At 40.3% G+C, this 17,317-nt stretch overlaps 1 protein-coding gene across 7 annotated transcripts in view; it reads right to left on the bottom strand.

Moving 5' to 3' along the window:
- The window catches only part of PHF21A (PHD finger protein 21A), a 282,942-nt gene that overhangs the window by 140,026 nt on the left and 125,599 nt on the right, over positions 1-17,317 (bottom strand). The window lies entirely within an intron of this gene.

Below are 17,317 nucleotides of genomic sequence, written 5' to 3'. Positions count from 1 at the left end.
AGCCCAGGAGAATTTGTGCTTGCCACTAATCCTGTCCCTTCCCCTTTAGGAGGAGACTGCCTCTGTGATGCGCTGAACTTCAGATATTTCTTGCTGGTTTCTGAAAGAACATGCCCCTCTCCAAAACCTGGAGAAGGCTGCAGGGTCTTCTGTGACCTCACATTGAGCTTGTTTCCTCAGATTAAAAGATGCCAGTGGCCAGTTCGTGACCCATGCCAACATATAGCTTTCATCTCTCTACTTCTGGGTAGTGAGAGAATATTTTGATATTACATTCACAATGTACAGAATATGTTCAATTTTATGGTATATAAACTTTTGCTGCAGAACTCAAGGTTAGGAGCAAGTTAGGGGAGTTGTGTGGAATCATTTTTTTCATTTCTGTTTTTATAGATCCATCCTCATATTGCAAAGAATCAAGAATCTGGTTCTTCCAAAAGCCAAGATGTGAATGAGCTTATTACATAGGTAAATAAATGTTCTTGAGAGGTCTAGCTGGTTAATTGTCCCAGGTGTCTTTTACAATTCCAGCTGTTAATTGGGAATAGAACTAGCTCAATTCTAGATTGATAAATAAAAGTTAAGTGGTGCTGCTTAGAATCTTGCACACATTTAAGATTTGTAATTTGCAAAACAAAAACAAAAAAACAACTATAGAAACAAGTAATTTTGAAAAACTTTAGTACAGTTAACTGACAGTCTTTCATATATCGCGAAAAGCACTTTAAACAAACAAGTGCATGCATCATTTTATGGTTCAATGCCTTCACATGAGGAGTACCGTTAAAATGTCCTGCAGGAAAAAAATCACTGTGTTCAAAACAATTACTTGTTCAGAAGTTCAAGAAATTGTTTTTGTCAATGCAATCTATTTTCTATAAAAAAGTATATCCTTTTCCTAAAAATTAGAATGCTGGTAATATGTACAAGCATTTCTATCTGAAATATTACAGCACAGTAACTCAGCTATCAACCTGCATAATGATAAACAGGTTACCAATCCAAGGAGCAGAAGCCTCTGTCTTTCATCACTCTACCTTTCATGCTTTCTCTGCTTTCTTACATGATAGGGATTTCTGGGGTCACCCCACCCTGTGTTATAATATATGTGATATATACAACAGACACAATTGCATTTGTTTTTATGATTATTTACCAATCTGCCTGCCATTCCTTGTGCTATCTGTGTGCACACAGATTCACAGGCCTGCAAAACTGCATCTTAAGATTTAGACATTATACAGTAATTCAGCACTCATACACAACCAACCAACCACAAAGCTTCTCTTTATAAAGACACCTGAGCAATTGTTTCTTTTCTATCATGTGAACAGCACTTGAACGACAAAAGCCAGGATTTTCTTAACAAATCCAGGTTCTTTATTTAACAGTGCCAAAAACCAATGAGATGAACTGATCTGTCAAAGAATCTACAAACACTAAAATGAAGCCAAGTGTGAAGTGTTTTTCAGTTTATATTTTCATCTCTAAAAGACTATGATTAAGCATTTGCTTCTTACAACCCCATGTATGCTGAAATTCAATAAACACCACCTATCATAATTAGGATTCGGGGAAATATCCATTTTAAAGAATTATTCTTGTCTTGTTATTTTCCCCAGGTTTCAGCGTAGCATATAATTCATTCCATGAACATGCTTAATAAGTTAAGTGACTCATATTTTATTTTCTTGTTTGTGGCATATTAAGTTTCAGCACTTGGCCTATTCTAAAATTTCACACCCCATCATTGCATTTTCTTCTTCTTTGCTGTAGGAAAACGTAACATAAATATGCTGTGTTGGTTGTTTCTATGTCAGACATTTTTTTAAATGACAGTTTTTATCATGGCTGGATTTTAAATTCTCAAAAAGATTTATTCAATATAGTTTCAAGTATTTCCTTGTATATTACTTGTGAAATTGATTATTTTCCACTTTAGCATGTAGGGACCACTGTTTAAAACCGATGATGGAAAGAATGTTAAAGATATTTGAGAATGGCCAAAATAATCAGTGTCTTCTTTATCTAAGAAGTATGAAAATGCTGAGAGGGGACTAAAACAAAAGTGTATCCAATTATGCAAGGTTTTTTAGATTTTTAAACTTGCCTCATCCACAAAGGTCCATGCGATTAAAAACAAAACAAAAAAGTGTGAGAACCAAAGTGAAATTTTTATCCTAAAAACCCTGCAAATACCATCAGTTCATCCCTATTTGCCTAAACAAGGAAGTCTTGTATCACTTTCAAAAGATACCCCAAACACTTTAAGGAAAAACCCATGCTTTTAGAACAGAATATGCCAAAGTATCAGGAGTTGAGGAGAAGCTTATAGTTCTCATTGCATCCAAACCTGAACGGCTACACAATCTCAATTAAAAAATAATGAAAATAACCAATATGAGGGATAGCAGATCCAAAAACAAATTATACAAGTCAATTAACTCAGGAGGAGGTTAAAAATAGTAGGTTAAAGGGAGCAGACGGGTGGATAAAGACAGTAAGTGTTTTACCGATATTCAAGGAAAGAAATAAAAACAATCCAAGGAACTACAGGTCCTGTTGGTTTTAACTCCAGTGGCAGCTGAAATCTCAGAACAAAAAGTTATGGAAGAAAATATCAAAGAGAATGCAAGGCAGCACTGGCTCACTAAGGCAGACCAAGCCATTTTAATCCTATATAAGGCTGATTATCTATCTATTCGATTTTTCTACCGACCTTCCAAAATGGCTCAGGGCAGTTTACAATTAAAAGTTAAGTAATAATAATTAAAATAATGATGATAATAATAATATTTAAAGCATTGTTTTAGATCAGTGACAAAGAATAATTATATTAATATCAGAAACTGATTTCTAGTCCAAGGTTGCACAATTGCAGCCTTCAGGCTGTTTTGGACTACTACTCCCCAAATCCCCAATCACTAAAATTCAGGAATGATCGGAGTTGAAGTCCCAACATCTGCAAGAGGGCCAAAGTTGTGCTGCCCTGTTCTAGTGCCACTTTTCTAGAAACTTAACAGAGCACACTGCCAGACCATACAGAGAGCCCCCCTCCTTGCAGCAAATGCAACTGAAGTCCTGATTCCTGGATACCCGTAGCTGTAAACAACAACAAAAAATAGACTGAGGTAGATTAAGACATTGTGCGGAACTTTGGTTAAAGCCAAGATCTGTTATGTACCTCAAACCTTGGATGCAGATCCCAGATGACTAGACATAAATGGGTTAGAATAAACCAATTCTGGTGGATTTGGATGCCACAGCCAATCTCGATTTGCTTTAACCGGAAGTGGACACTCACACAGTCATGGGAAAGAGAAACACACACTCCCAAGACTCAGAAATGTTGTGCAGAGCCTGGCTTTAAACAAGGTTCTGTGTGACATCTAAACCAGCCTAAAGCCTCAAACTGATGTTAAAAGTGGAAAGTGTTATTGGAAAACACAATATGGCCAATGTGTTTCAGCATTTTCAGATTTAAGCAGTTTTACATCCAGAATTTTCACGCGAGGCACAAATGAGCAAGATCAAACCATCATACTTCAAACATATTATGCAAAAACCCAGCTCCCGTTAAAAGTCCATAATGCTGGGAAAAGCTGAGGGAAAGAGAAGAAGAGGACAACCAGCAGCAAGATGGATGGACTTGATTACAACAGCAATGAATGCACCACTGAGACCTTAAAGGCCAAGCTGAAGACAGGTCATCCTGGAGAGAATCTATCTATGTGGTTGCTAAGAGTTGACGGCCCTTAATCAATCACTTGAGTAGATCTAATGAAGGCACTGATTATTCACCAATTATTAGGAGTACATTGTAGTCAGATACCCAAAATGATGTTTGTTTCTTTAATAGAGCACACACCTCTGCATTTTTATGTTTTCATGTACATAATTACAACTATCTCCATACATGTCTTCAACTGAACTAAAGTTTTGCAATTTATTTTTAAGCTTCAAATACCAGTTTTATGATCAAAAAGCCCTGCTCTGGTTTTGTAACCAATAGGGTGCTTGGTATGATTTTTTTTTTTAAGGGAGCAAACTCAATGGAAACATACTGTACATATACATACAATCGCAAACACACACTGTAGTTTTTGAAAACAGATTTTCAAACATGTAAGAACTTGATACAGTCCATTACCTTTATGTTTTGTTTTGTTTTTAAAATCTAAAGGATTAATTTGGCATGGCAATTTCTCATTTAAAAAGTTTCTGCTCACAGGTGATACCATCATGGGTACATAAGCATTATTTCAAGAAATAGTTCTTTAGAGACAATATGCTTTCAATCGGTCACCCAACATGTCTAAAATACATCTCTTGAGTAAAAAAAAGCTTTTTTCTTTGAATGAGTGTTTAGTTTTATCTTCATTCTCCCCTGCATAACATACCATGAGAAGATAAAATAGATAACTTCGTTATTAACTGTTTTCTCATTCGAGGCTGTGGCTGTCTTTGGAAACAATTATATTTTTTCCTATGTTCTGAATACCTTTTCAAAAAGTGTATAATATGTAAATACCTAACTCTAAGTATGATTCAAGGTCCAACTTACAGTTATATACAACTTTCATTAAGATACTCATTGTTAATTTTATTATTTTACACAAGGGGCCAAATTAAACACTAAAACTTGTTTTCATTGTTCATCGTTTTGAGAATTGTTGACACTATATACCATCTGAGTATATTTTTTAATATTTAGTATTTTGTTCTCTCTTCTAGTGCCCCTGAAGACAGCAATACGTCCAATGCATTTTGGTGTATTCTTCTATTATTTATTTATTAATTATTTCTTGTTTACACAGTCAGACAGGTGTTATTGACTGGTTTGTTTTATCCAGACATCGAGTCCTTCCCAAGGACCTGGGATGGCTGAATTTTATTATCAATGTTGTTGTTATTATTATAGATATTGTTGCATAATAGCAATAGCAATAGCACTTACATTTATATACTGCTCTATAGCCGGAGCTCTCTAAGCGGTTTACAATGATTTAGCATATTGCCCCCAACATTCTGGGTACTCATTTTACCAACCTCGGAAGGATGGAAGGCTGAGTCAACCAATACAGGGTGTTCCCAGTAAAGTTGCTTTTTGTATTTGGCTGATGGTGATTTCTGTGGCCCCTATGGTGTTGAGGTGCTCTTCAAGCTGTTTTGGAATTGCACCAACTACTACTGGGATTATTTTGGTCTTCTTCTGCCACAGCCTTTCAATTTCAATTTGTAGATCTTTGTATTTTGTTATTTTTTCTATTGCTTTTTCTTCTATCCTGCTATCACCTGATATTGCTATGCTGATTATTTTGACTTGTTTTTCTTTCTTCTCGACTACAGTTATACCTGGTGTATATATCTGGCAGATGTCTGTCTGTAGTTGAAAGTCCCATGATATTTTTATCTTCATTTTCTACAACTTTTTCAGTTATCATCGTCGTCGTCCCAGAATCATTTTCTGCCTTTGCCTTTGTTTTCCTTGGTGCAACCCTTTCTTTTCTGCTTGCACTTGTAATCTGCACCACTTTCTTCTTTAGAAACCTTCTGGCACCAAGAGCTATGCTTCTGAACATAGAAGAAGTGTTTATCCCCCTGGGAACGTTGTTCAAATAGTAAGGACAAACTGCGTTCTCACTTCTCCACATATTAGAATCTGGGGTGTGTCTGTTTTCTGCCCAGATTAACTCCATAGTTAATAGATGGAACCCTGCCTCAGGAGTAACTTGAATGTTTTTTCTTGAAAATCCATTAGAGAAGATCGGAAGGCTCTTGGGAAAAATAAAACAATTCGGCCAATTGGCTGGGTTTTATATAAATAAGACTAAAACGAAGGTGTTGACAGAGAATATGGACCAGAAATCCAAGGATAGACTCTATGAAATAAACGAATTGAAAGTGGAGAAGAAAATTAAATATTTGGGTGTCTGGCCGACAAATAAAAATTCTTTATTGTTTTCAAATAATTATGTCAAAATATGGAATACAGTAAAAATTGATTTGCAAAGATGGTCTAGAATGAACTTATCTTGTGGAAGATTAATGTTTTACCTAAAATGTTGTTTCTTTTTCAGACTGTTCCTATAATTAATACGTTAACTTGTTTTAAGCAATGGCAAAAGGACATAACTAAATTTGTTTGGCAAGGGAAAAGACAAAGAATTAAATTTTAAAATTTAACAGATGCTAAAGAAAGAGGTGGTCTTACACCCTGCTGGATTTAAGGTTATATTTTGATGCTGTTTGTTTGACGTGGTTAAAGGAATGGATGACATTAAAAAATCCCAGAATACTTGATCTGGAAGGATTTGATAGAAGGTTTGGATTGCATTTGTGGTATGCATAAAGATTTTCTTAATCACTATGTGAGAAGGAGTCTAATGAGAGTATGGGTAAAATATAAAAAATGGTTTGAACCTAAAACTCCATTATGGGTATCCCCGATTGAAGCTTTAGCACGTAAAGAGATAAATATGCAGTCGGAATGGGGTACCTATAGAGATTTGTTATGTTTTCAAGATAAGGGCTGTAAATTAAAAAAATCTAACTGAAGTTCAAAATTTGGTTAGTAACTGGTTTCAGTACCATCAGTTAGACGAAATTTATAAGAAGGATCTTAAAGCTGGATTTGAGGATCAGATGTCGAGATCTGAAAAGGAGTTGTGTGAAAATGATGAAAAATTAGTCTCCAAGATGTATAAGTTGTTGCTTTTGGAGGAGACAAGAGACGAAGTGGTTAAAACGACTATGATAAAATGGGCTCAAGATGTGGGTCATAATATAGAGATGGCAGCTTGGGAAAAATTATGGAAAACTGATTTAAATTTCACTGCATGTTATACTTTAAAAGAAAATTGTTATAAGATGATGTACAGGTGGTATCTGACACTGAAAAAATTAGCATTAATGTATAAAAATGTTTCAAACAAATGTTGGAAATGTGGACAATGTGAAGGAACCTTCTTCCATATGTGGTGGTCATGTGAGAAGGCAAAGGCCTTTTGGGATATGATATATAATGAGCTGAAGAAAAAAATTTAAATGACATTTCCTAAGAGGCCAGAATCCTCCTTGTTGGGAATAACTCAAGGAGAGTTCTCTAGAAGAAATTTAACTTTTTTTATGTATGCAACCATGGCGGCTAGAATAGTATATGTGCAGAAATGGAAAGATAATATAATGCCTTCAAAAGAAGACTGGTTGATAAAAATTTTGGAATATGTGGAGATGGCAAAACTTACAACACTTATAAGAGATGAAAACTTTGAATGTTTTAAAGAAGATTGGGAACCTTTCTTACTTTACTTAAAGAACTATTTTTCTAACATGGACCTTTCAGAAGGGTTTGAAATTTAGTATCACAGCAGGTTGGGGTAGGGTAAAATCGAATTGTAAGGCGGAGTATATATGTTTTGTAATATTATAGTAATGGCTTATATGTATAGTTAACAAGAACCGCGCAGACTGGTAAGCGGGAAGTCATTATTTACTTAATTAAGTGTAACTTGATTGCTAAGATATTGTAAAAATCAATAAAACTTTAAAATGGAAAAAAAAGGAGTAACGTGATTGAGATGGATAGACTATCATGACAAAAGGGAAGTCTGAGGCTCTATTTAGGGCTTGCTGACTTCTAGAAGACACACACTCACGCAGTGTCTCAAATGCATCCTGTAATGGTTCCAGCCATTTCCATATCTCTCTTAAGAGGCGGTCTAGAGCAGTAGTGTGTGTGTCTACATTCCCAGCACAAACCCTTTAGAGTGTGTACAGGTTTTATTTTACTGCACCTCACATGCATGCCTTAGCCCACATACATGACCTATGACAGGACACGCATGTACATTATTATCAAGAGCTGTTTGGCTAGACTCTTTCTGGCTTCACATTTTCCAAATTCCAAAACAGACATTAAAAAATAACATTCTGGCCAGGCCAGTAAAAGTCCATCTTGCTAGCAACTAGGAAACAAAGGAGGGCACCAATACAGAGATAGGAAACTTCAAAGGTATGCTAGAAATATTGTTTATTATTAGGCCCAAAACTTTGTATGTGGATACTCTTCTCCAGGGGTACAATAAATATATTATATACAGACAGTGCTGCTTTGGAATTTTATTCTTCCCACAGAGTTTTTTCTCAGTTCTCTGGGAATGATAGATTCATGTACCTCCAGGAGGTTATCCCTGTGTTTTAAAAGGAGGTTATCCCAAACACCAGTTACTTTCCCCCCATTCATCTGGCATTACATGCCAAAGTGCCTTGGGCTTTACTACAGCCTATTTCTGCACCCAAAGCTTTCCTTGTTTTCTGCCCATGGGTATATGTTACCTCTGGGCTCAGTCTCAGGAATTACTTTGAGATAATATGGAAAGTTGCTTTGCTTTTTCAAGTTAACTTAATTAAAATCCAGTCTCCTGAAATTAGTTTCATTTCATTCTGCATCTAAGAGTTCTTTACTGATGTATACTTCATACAATACAATAAAACAAATATTTATATACTACTTTTCAACTAAAGTTTCCAAAGCAGTTTACACAGATATAAATAAATAAAAATTTAAATGGCTCCCTGTCACCAAAGGGCTCACCATCTAAAAAAGAAACATAAGACAGCCACTAGCAACAACCACTGGGGGGATGCTGTCCCAGGGATGGATAGGGCCAGTTGCTCCCTCCCTGCTAAATAAAGAGAATCGTCACTTTTAAAAGATGCCTCTTTGCTCAGTTAGCAGGGGATGCTAACTTTACTTTGGGGCTGGGCCTTCAAGGGTGGGACTGAGGGCTGGGGGTTGGGTTGTGCCAGGCCTTTTGCAGACATGTGTTTGGGCTCTCTTGAGTGGGATGGCACTGGGGGTGTGCCTAGCAGTTCGGGGGCAGCTTTTACTGTAGTGGGGAGGAATAGAAGAACTGGCGCAGGAAGAGCAGCTGGCCATTACAGGGGAAGGGAAATCAGTAATTTAGTATGTGTTTTCATTTCCAAATGCTTTGTCAACTCTCAGGCCTCGGGGAGCAGCTCCAACGACCCACAGAATCTGGCCTTGCTCCTCTGCAATGCCAGGTCAGTTCAGAATAAGACCAAAATTGTCCACGATTTGGTGGTGGATGAGGGAGCTGACCTGGCATGTATAACCGAAACCTGGTTGGAGGAGGTGAATCGTCCAGTGTGGGCTCAGCTTCTCCCACCAGGTCACTCTGTCGTGGAGCAGGCTGGGGGATGTGGGCAGTGGAGTGGCTGTGGTCCGTAAGAATACCATTTCCCTTACCAGGGCCCCTGTGAGACAGCTGACTTATACTGAGTGCATATTTTTGTGGCTGGGAACTAGAGATAGATTGGGGATTCTGTTGGTGTACCGTCCACCCCGCTGCCCAACTGACTCCCTAACTGAGCTGACGGAGCAGGTCACGGAGTTGGTGTTGGAGTCTCCTAGACTTTTGATGCTGGGGGACTTCAATATCCCCTTTGGGGCTGGCTTGTCTGGTGCGGCTCAGGAGTTCATAGTGGCCATGACAACTAAGGACCTATCCCAATTAGTTTCTGAACCAACTCATGTTGCCGGCCATGCACTCGATTTGGTCTTCTGTTCAGATCAGGGGAGTTGTTTCCCCATTGTCATGGATGGTCCATCCGAAAAAGCTGCTGGACCCAGTAGGATTTCAAAGGGCCTTGGAGAATTTTGATGTTGGTTTGGCCGGTGATTCTGTCGATGCCCTGGTGGGAACCTGGAACAGGGAACTCAACATGGCAGTAGACACGATTGCTCCTAAGCGTCCCTTCCGACCTGCTGCAAAAACGGCCCCTTAGTATACTGAGGAGTTGCAGGGGCTGAAGTGGTTGTGTAGGCGACTAGAGTGCAAGTGGAGGAGAACTCGGTTCGAATCTGACAGGATACAGCATGTGACCCATTTGAAGAAATATGCGGTGGTGGTGCATGCAGTGAAAGAGAGATTTTGGTCTGCATGCATTGCGACTGCTGGTTTGCGCTCAGCAGAGCTATGCCGGGTTGTGAGGAGTTTGGTTTCTGCTCCTTCTACTTCAAATCAGTCCCAGGGGTCATTCTGCTGTGATGCTTTAAATTAGTTCTTTGCAAACAAGAATAAAAGTCTTGTATTCGGGCTGACTTGAACTCGACTATTTCTGCAAGGTCTATGGAAGAGGTGTCAAGCGATTCCTCCTGCAGTATTAGATTGGATCAGTTTCAATTTGTGACTCCTGAGGATGTAGACAAGTTTCTTGGGGCAGTGCAGCCTACCACCTGTTCTCTGGATCCTGGTCCAACTTGGCTGCTTCTATCTATCAGGGAGATTGTTGGAGGTGGCCTAGTTAATATCGTAAATGCATCGCTGAGGGAGGGTATGGTGCTCCATTGTCTGAAGGAAGCAATAGTTAGACCACTCCTAAAGAAGCCTTCCCTGGACCCCTTAGAGATAGATAGTTACAGGCCAATCTCCAATCTCCCTTGTTTGGGCAAGGTGATTGAAAGGGTGGTGGCCAACCAGCTCCAGGCAGTCTTGGAGGAAACTGATTATCTAGACCCATTTCAAACTGGCTTTAGAGCTGGCTATGGGGTTGAGATAGCCTTGCTCGGCCTGATGGATGACTTTTACCAGGGAATCGACAGAGGGAGTGCGACTCTGCTGGTTCTTCTGGATCTCTCGGCGGCATTCGATACCATCAACCATGGTATCCCTCTGGATCGCCTGGGGGAGTTGGGGATAGGGGGCACTGCTTTGCAGTGGTTCCACTCCTATCTCTCAGGTAGATTCCAGATGGTGGAGCTTGGTGACACAGTAGCTCCTCAAAACGGGAGCTGTTATATGGAGTCCCCCAGGGCTCTATTCTATCATCAATGCTTTTTAATAAGTACATGAAACCACTGGATGACTTCATCAGGAGATTTGGTGCTGGATGTTATCAGTATGCTGATGACACCCAAATCTACTTCTCCTTTTCATCTTCAGGAAATGGCACTCATTCTCTAAATGCCTGCCTACAGGGAGTAATGGGCTGGATGAGGGATAACAAATCGAAGCTGAATCCAAGCAAGATGGAGATGCTCATTGTGCGGGCTCAGAATCTGAGGGGTGAGCACCTTCCTGTGCTGGATGAGGTTACACTCCCCCAGAAGGAGCAGGTGCGTAGCTTGGGAGTACTTCTGGACCCAGGCCTCACCCTGGTATCTCAGGTGGAGGCCATGGCCAGGAGTGCTTTCTATCAGCTTCGGCTGATTCAACATCTGCGCCCATTCCTTGAAGAGGATGACCTCAAAACAGTGGTGCATCAGCTGGTAAGCTCCAGGACTGACTACTGCGATGCGCTCTACATGGGGCTGCCTTTGTATGCAGTTAGGAAGCTTCAGTTAGTTCAAAATGTGGCAGCCAGATTGGTCTCTGGGATAACCCAGAGAGACCATATGATGCCTGTTTTGAAACAGTTACACTGGCTGCCAATATGTTTCCGGGCAAAATACGAAGTGCTGGCTATTACCTTTAAAGACCTGAACGGCTTAGGTCCTAGTTATCTTAGAGAGTGCCTTCTTCTGTATGATCCTCACGACACATTAAGGTCATCTGAGGAGGTCCATTGCCACTTACCACCGGTTCGTCTGGTGGCGACTCAGAGGCGGGCCCTCTCTGTAGCTGCTACAGGCCTGTGGAATGCACTCCCAACAGAAATCTGTAATCTGAGTTCATTACTGGCCTTCAGGAGAGACCCTAAAACCTAACTGTTCGACCTGGCCTTCCAGGGTTTTTTAGCTGTTGAATTGTTTAATTTGTTTTATTCTGTTTTTATAGTTTTGATTTTAACTGTTAACTTGTTTTAATTGTTTTACCTTGTAGTAAACCGCCCTGAGCCACTTTGGAAGGGCGGTATATAAACTGAATAAATAATAAATAATAAGGGGTATTGCTAATATCTTTTAAAGAAAGGCTAGGTTCAGGACTAACAACTAGTTGCACTGGACCCTGGGGCAAAGTTCCCTAGGAGCTGCGATTTCTTAGTATCATCAGGTAGACCACCATTATTTTAGAGATGCATCCATTGTTCCAAACGGGTGCTGCTTGATGCAAGAATTCTGATTTATATACATGTCCCTCACTTAGAACCATTTTTCCATTTATTTTTTTTAAAAGGAGCCAATTTCAAATATGCATTGTTTGGGCAGGTGGTTTCAGATGCAGTTAATATGAAGCCTTGTGCTTCACCAGAATTCTGTCAGGTATATGAGAACATAATCTTCAGCTCATGCTTGTTTAATAATAATGGGCCTTTTAATAAAGAGGGATATCAAACATTAGAATCAGTTGCAGAGAAAATCTAGGGTTCTCAAACATGATCATACAGAACACTGTTTTAGCATTACTGTTTATTTCTAGAACAAAAGTTCCAATTATCTTTTTTATCACATCATTTTTATTACTTTCAAGAAGTGAAACTTGTGGTTCTAGATTACTCCTTTTGAAATGCATGACATAGGAACATAGGAAGCTGCTATATACTGTCACATCATTGGCCCATCTAGCTCAGTATTGTCTACACAGACTGGCAGTGGCGTCTCTAAGGTTGCAGGCAGGAGTCTCTTTCAGCTCTATCTTGGAGAAGCCAGGGAGGGAACTTGGAATCTAGATGCTCTTCCCAGAGCGGATCCATCCCCTGAGGGAAATCTCTTACAGTGCTCACCAGGGGCGTAACGATGGGGGGGGGGCAGGTAGGGCACGTGCTCTTGGCGCCACTCTGGTGGGCCACCGGGGGGGCGCGAAAAAGTGGCATGTCCCCCCGACCCCCCCGGATCGCGTGGTGGCTGGCGGGCGGCAGCGGGACTCGGGAGTGAGCGTGGCGGCGGTGGCTGGTGGGCGGTGGCAAGACTCGGGAGTGAGCGTGGCGGCGGTGGCTGGTGGGCGGCGGTGGATTGCCGCCGAGTGCAGCAGAGCGACGCCGAGGCTTGCCTTCTGGCCCGGCGTCGCTTCCCAACTGCCAGGAGGCAGGCCTCGGCGTCGCTCTGCTGCACTTGGTGGCGATCTGCCGCCGCCCGCCAGCCACCGCCGCCGCGCTCACTCCCGAGTCCCGCGGCCGCCCGCCAGCCACTGCCGCGCTCACCGGGGGGCGCACACAGGTATGCAGGGGGGCGGGCACAATTTCAGGGCCAGAGCTTGCCCTGGGCGTCGTTTCCCCCCGCTACGCCACTGGTGCTCACACATGTGGTCTCCCATTCAAATGCAATCAGGGTAGACCCTGATTAGCTACGGGGACAAGTCATGCTTGCTACTAACATCCCCAGCCACAGTTTGTGTCATAGTGCTGGAAATATTTCTAGATTAAGAGTAGCACTAAAGAACAATGAATCTACTTACTTGAAAACCTGGAGCTGTTTCATAAGTTAGTGTTTCCCTATAGAGTTAGTCTCCACGTAGGAACGAAACACACACACACACACCCCACAAGAGTTTCTCCCCTCCATGTTTAGTACTTTGATTGGACAGTTTCTACATTACAAGATCTAGGATAGGCAACCTTTAGCACACTAGCTGTTGTTGAACTGCAGCTCCCAATTATTATTATAACACACAACCAAAAAGGCAAACTCAATTGACTGGTTTGCTCACCGGACCAAATCAGGCTTGTAGACACTGTCATGATTCCTTGCGTGTCTGCCCTTCTGATAGAGGAACTACACTATCTCCAGAGATTCTTAGAAGGAAGCTTTCTAGAGAGATGCAAGTGTCCCATTATGTCCCATCCCCATGTGGAGTTTCTAATCTGTACCTCAACTGTACCTCAACTGGAGTTTCTAATCTCCAACTGTACCTCAATGTGGTGGAGGAGTGAACAGTATAAGTTTACCTATGCTGGCTAACACAGCTCTGGCCTGGAGAAAGACCTTCTCCAAAAAACTTTATGGATCAACTCAAAAATGCAAGAGACATGGATGGGAAAAATCTTAACGGCCCCCAAATTGCTGATGTAGTTTCTAGCGAAAAGAGATCTTTGCGCTGTTTGAAGTTTTTTAAAATGAGAACATGGAATGTTAATGGGTTAAATCTAGGAAAGTTGAGCATAGTTAAGTATGAAATGACTCTGCTTAACATCAATATACTATGGATCAATATACTATGGATCACTGGATTGGAAGTGGCTTTTTCAACTCTGATGATGATCATATTGTGTACTACTCTGGCAATGAAACAGACACCAAAGAAAGGTACTGTCTATATTGTGGGAGACTTCAATGTGAAAGTGAGAGAAGTGGAAGAATGAAAGATTGTAGGCAAGTATGGCCTTGGTGAACAAAATAAGGCGGGAGAATGTTTAATTCAGCTATGCCACAAACAACAGTTACGTATAATGAACACGTGGTTTGAGCAACCTAAGCTGCGATTATACACTTGGACTTCACCAAATGGGGAATACCGAAATCAAATTGATTACATTTTATGCCAACAGAAGTAGGAAAGTTCTATTCTTGTGGTGAAAACATTCCCTGGTGTGGATTGTGGATCAGATCACGAACTGCTAGTTGCCAAGGTGAAGTTAAGGTGCTTTAGTGTTAAACAATCACCCACGACTCGGAAATTTGATGTTGAGAAGATTCCCCCGGCATTTGCGGCTGAAGTTAAGAACAGATTTGAGTTGTTTAACATCATGGAAAGACAACCTGATGAACTATGGGAGGAAATAAAGATAATTGTCACTGAAGTAGCCCATCAACATATTGCATATAAGCAGCCAATGAAATCGGCTAAGTAGATATCAGATGCTACAATAAAAATCACAGAAAAGAGAAGGAAAGCAAAAGTTATTGGTGACAGGGAAGAAATGAGAAGTTTAAATGCAGAGTTTCAGAGAGAAGTGAGAAAAGAAAAAAAATATTGGTGTGAACACTAAGGAAATTGAGGAAGCAGTTAAGAGAGGTCATTTAAGAGAGTGTTTTGCTTATGTGAGAAAGGTGAGAAGCCCCTTTATGACAAGGAAGGCAATGGTTAGAGGACATGATGGGCAGGAATTACATGATCAACAAGCAATTAGAGCAAGGTGGCGGGAATACACAGAACAACTTTATGCAAGTGAAAATCAAAGTCACGTTGTAAGATGGGAAGAACTACTAGCACTGGAACCAGATATTCTGGAGGAGGAAGTTGTATGGGCACTCAATCAGCTTCTCTAACCACAAAGCCCCTGGAGTTGATGGAGTACCAGTAGATTTATTGAGAGTTTTACCAATAAAGGTATTGACAGCGCTATGTCAAAGTGTATGGAAGACTTGTCGGTGGCCAAAAGGGTGGAAAAGGTCTGTATTTATGCCAATACCAAAGAAAAGTGATATGAAAGACAGCTCAAATTATTGCAGCATTGTCTTGATACCACATGTGAGTAAAATTCTTTTGAAGATCATTCAACAACGTATGAATCCAACTGTCGATAGAGAGATGCCAGATGTACAAGCGGGATTTCGAAGAGGAAGAGGAACACGTGATCACATTGCCAATCTTTGATGGATGATGGAAAAGGTGAAGAAATATCAAAAAGACCTCTATATGTGCTTCACTGAGTGACTATACAAAAGCTTTTGATTGTGTTGATCATGATAAACTCTGGAATTGCCTTAAAGAAATGGGAATATCCTTACACATCATCCGGCTTATACAGTCACTGTACTCTGATCAAGAAGCCATGGTAAGAACGGCATATGGAGATACAGAGTGGTTTAAAATTGGGAAAGGCACTTGTCAAGGTTGCATCCTGTCTCCCACACTATTTAATATGTACACAGAAATGATCATGAGAAATACATATTTGGAAGAATCTGCTATTGGAGTGAAAATTAGTGGTAGGAATATTAACAACCTTCGATATGCAGATGATAGGGCATTGCTTGCAGAAAGCAAGAAAGATCTAGAGTGGCTAATTTTAAAAATTAAAGATGGAAGTGAAAAATTTGAATTGCATCTTAACACCAAGAAAACAAAGATACTGACGACTGCAGAGAATAGAGTGAAGATCAATAATGAGATAATTGAAGCAGTAAAAGAATTTATTTTTCTTGGCTCTAAAATTGATCAATGTGGTGACTGCAGCCCTGAGATCAAAAGGTGTATAGCACTTGGAAGAACTGCAATGATCGGGATGAGCAAAATTTGGAAGAGCAAAGATATTAGTCTCCCAATCAAAAGTAGATTAGTCAATGCAATAATATTTCCAATAGCTACATATGGTTGTGAAACTTGGACTTTGAAGAAGACAGATAGGAGAAGGGTGGATGCTTTTGAGATGTAGGGTTGGAGGTGACTTGCGTATCCCATGGACAGCGAGAATCACGAATAAGGAAGTTTTAGATAGAGTTAAACCAATAGCATCGCTAGAAGCTAAGATTACAAAACAAAGACTGACATATTTTGGTCATGTCATGCGAGCTGATTCACTTGAAAAGACAATTATGTAGGGAATGACCAGCGGAAGAAGGAGATGGGGATGGCCTTGTACTCGGGTGGCTGGATATTATTAAAAATTACTCCAGAATGACCATGGTGGAATTAAAGGAATCTGTACAAGATAGGATGGCATGGAGTGCACTGATCCATAGAGTGACCGAGAGCTGGACACGACTGAACGGATAAGAAGAAGATCACCCACTCACTATCTAACCACCCAGCTGAGACAGTGAAAGTCTAGCAAACTAAAAACTGCCATGGAAAGGAGCTACTGTGAGGAAGGCAAGACATCATGACACCAACAAATGGTATCCCCTTTCTTCACAGATTTTATGGAATCCCTTCTTATAAAAAATGCTGAGTCTTTGAGAGTGCTCATGCGATCAGAACTACAAATTACATACAAATCAGTCCCATTAAGAAGGTATACAGGCATTTGTTCTCCACTCAAAATTATTGTGGTTAAAATACTGGAGGTGAAGCTGCTTGCGCCCAGGCTCAAACAAATAGATAATGTTAGCAAAGCTTCTGTGCTTCTAGCATCAAACACACATTCTCAGCTGATTAGACTATTTTAGTATATTAGCCTATGCAAATCATTGTTTGAAGACAGAACAGTCAATTTTGACAATATGGTTTGCATACCATTATATACATGCTGTTGCTTATCAGGCAATAACCAATGCAAACACAATACAGCTTTCAAATTCATTCATGTCAGAAGTTTTTGCTAAATCCAAAATCCTCCTCTAATACAATTTCAGCTTTGAAAGATCACACACAGTTGCATTGTACCTTGTCTTGTACAGGACAACAGCTTGCTACAGTTAACTAGAGAGAGAGACTACTGCATTTTAGTCATCTTTAAACACAGAGATCAGGAA

This window comes from Hemicordylus capensis, chromosome 1, assembly GCF_027244095.1.
Source record: "Hemicordylus capensis ecotype Gifberg chromosome 1, rHemCap1.1.pri, whole genome shotgun sequence".
NCBI lineage: Eukaryota > Metazoa > Chordata > Lepidosauria > Squamata > Cordylidae > Hemicordylus > Hemicordylus capensis.
The sequence above is the reverse complement of the archived record's forward strand: the minus strand, read 5'-3'. Positions and strand labels throughout refer to the sequence as shown.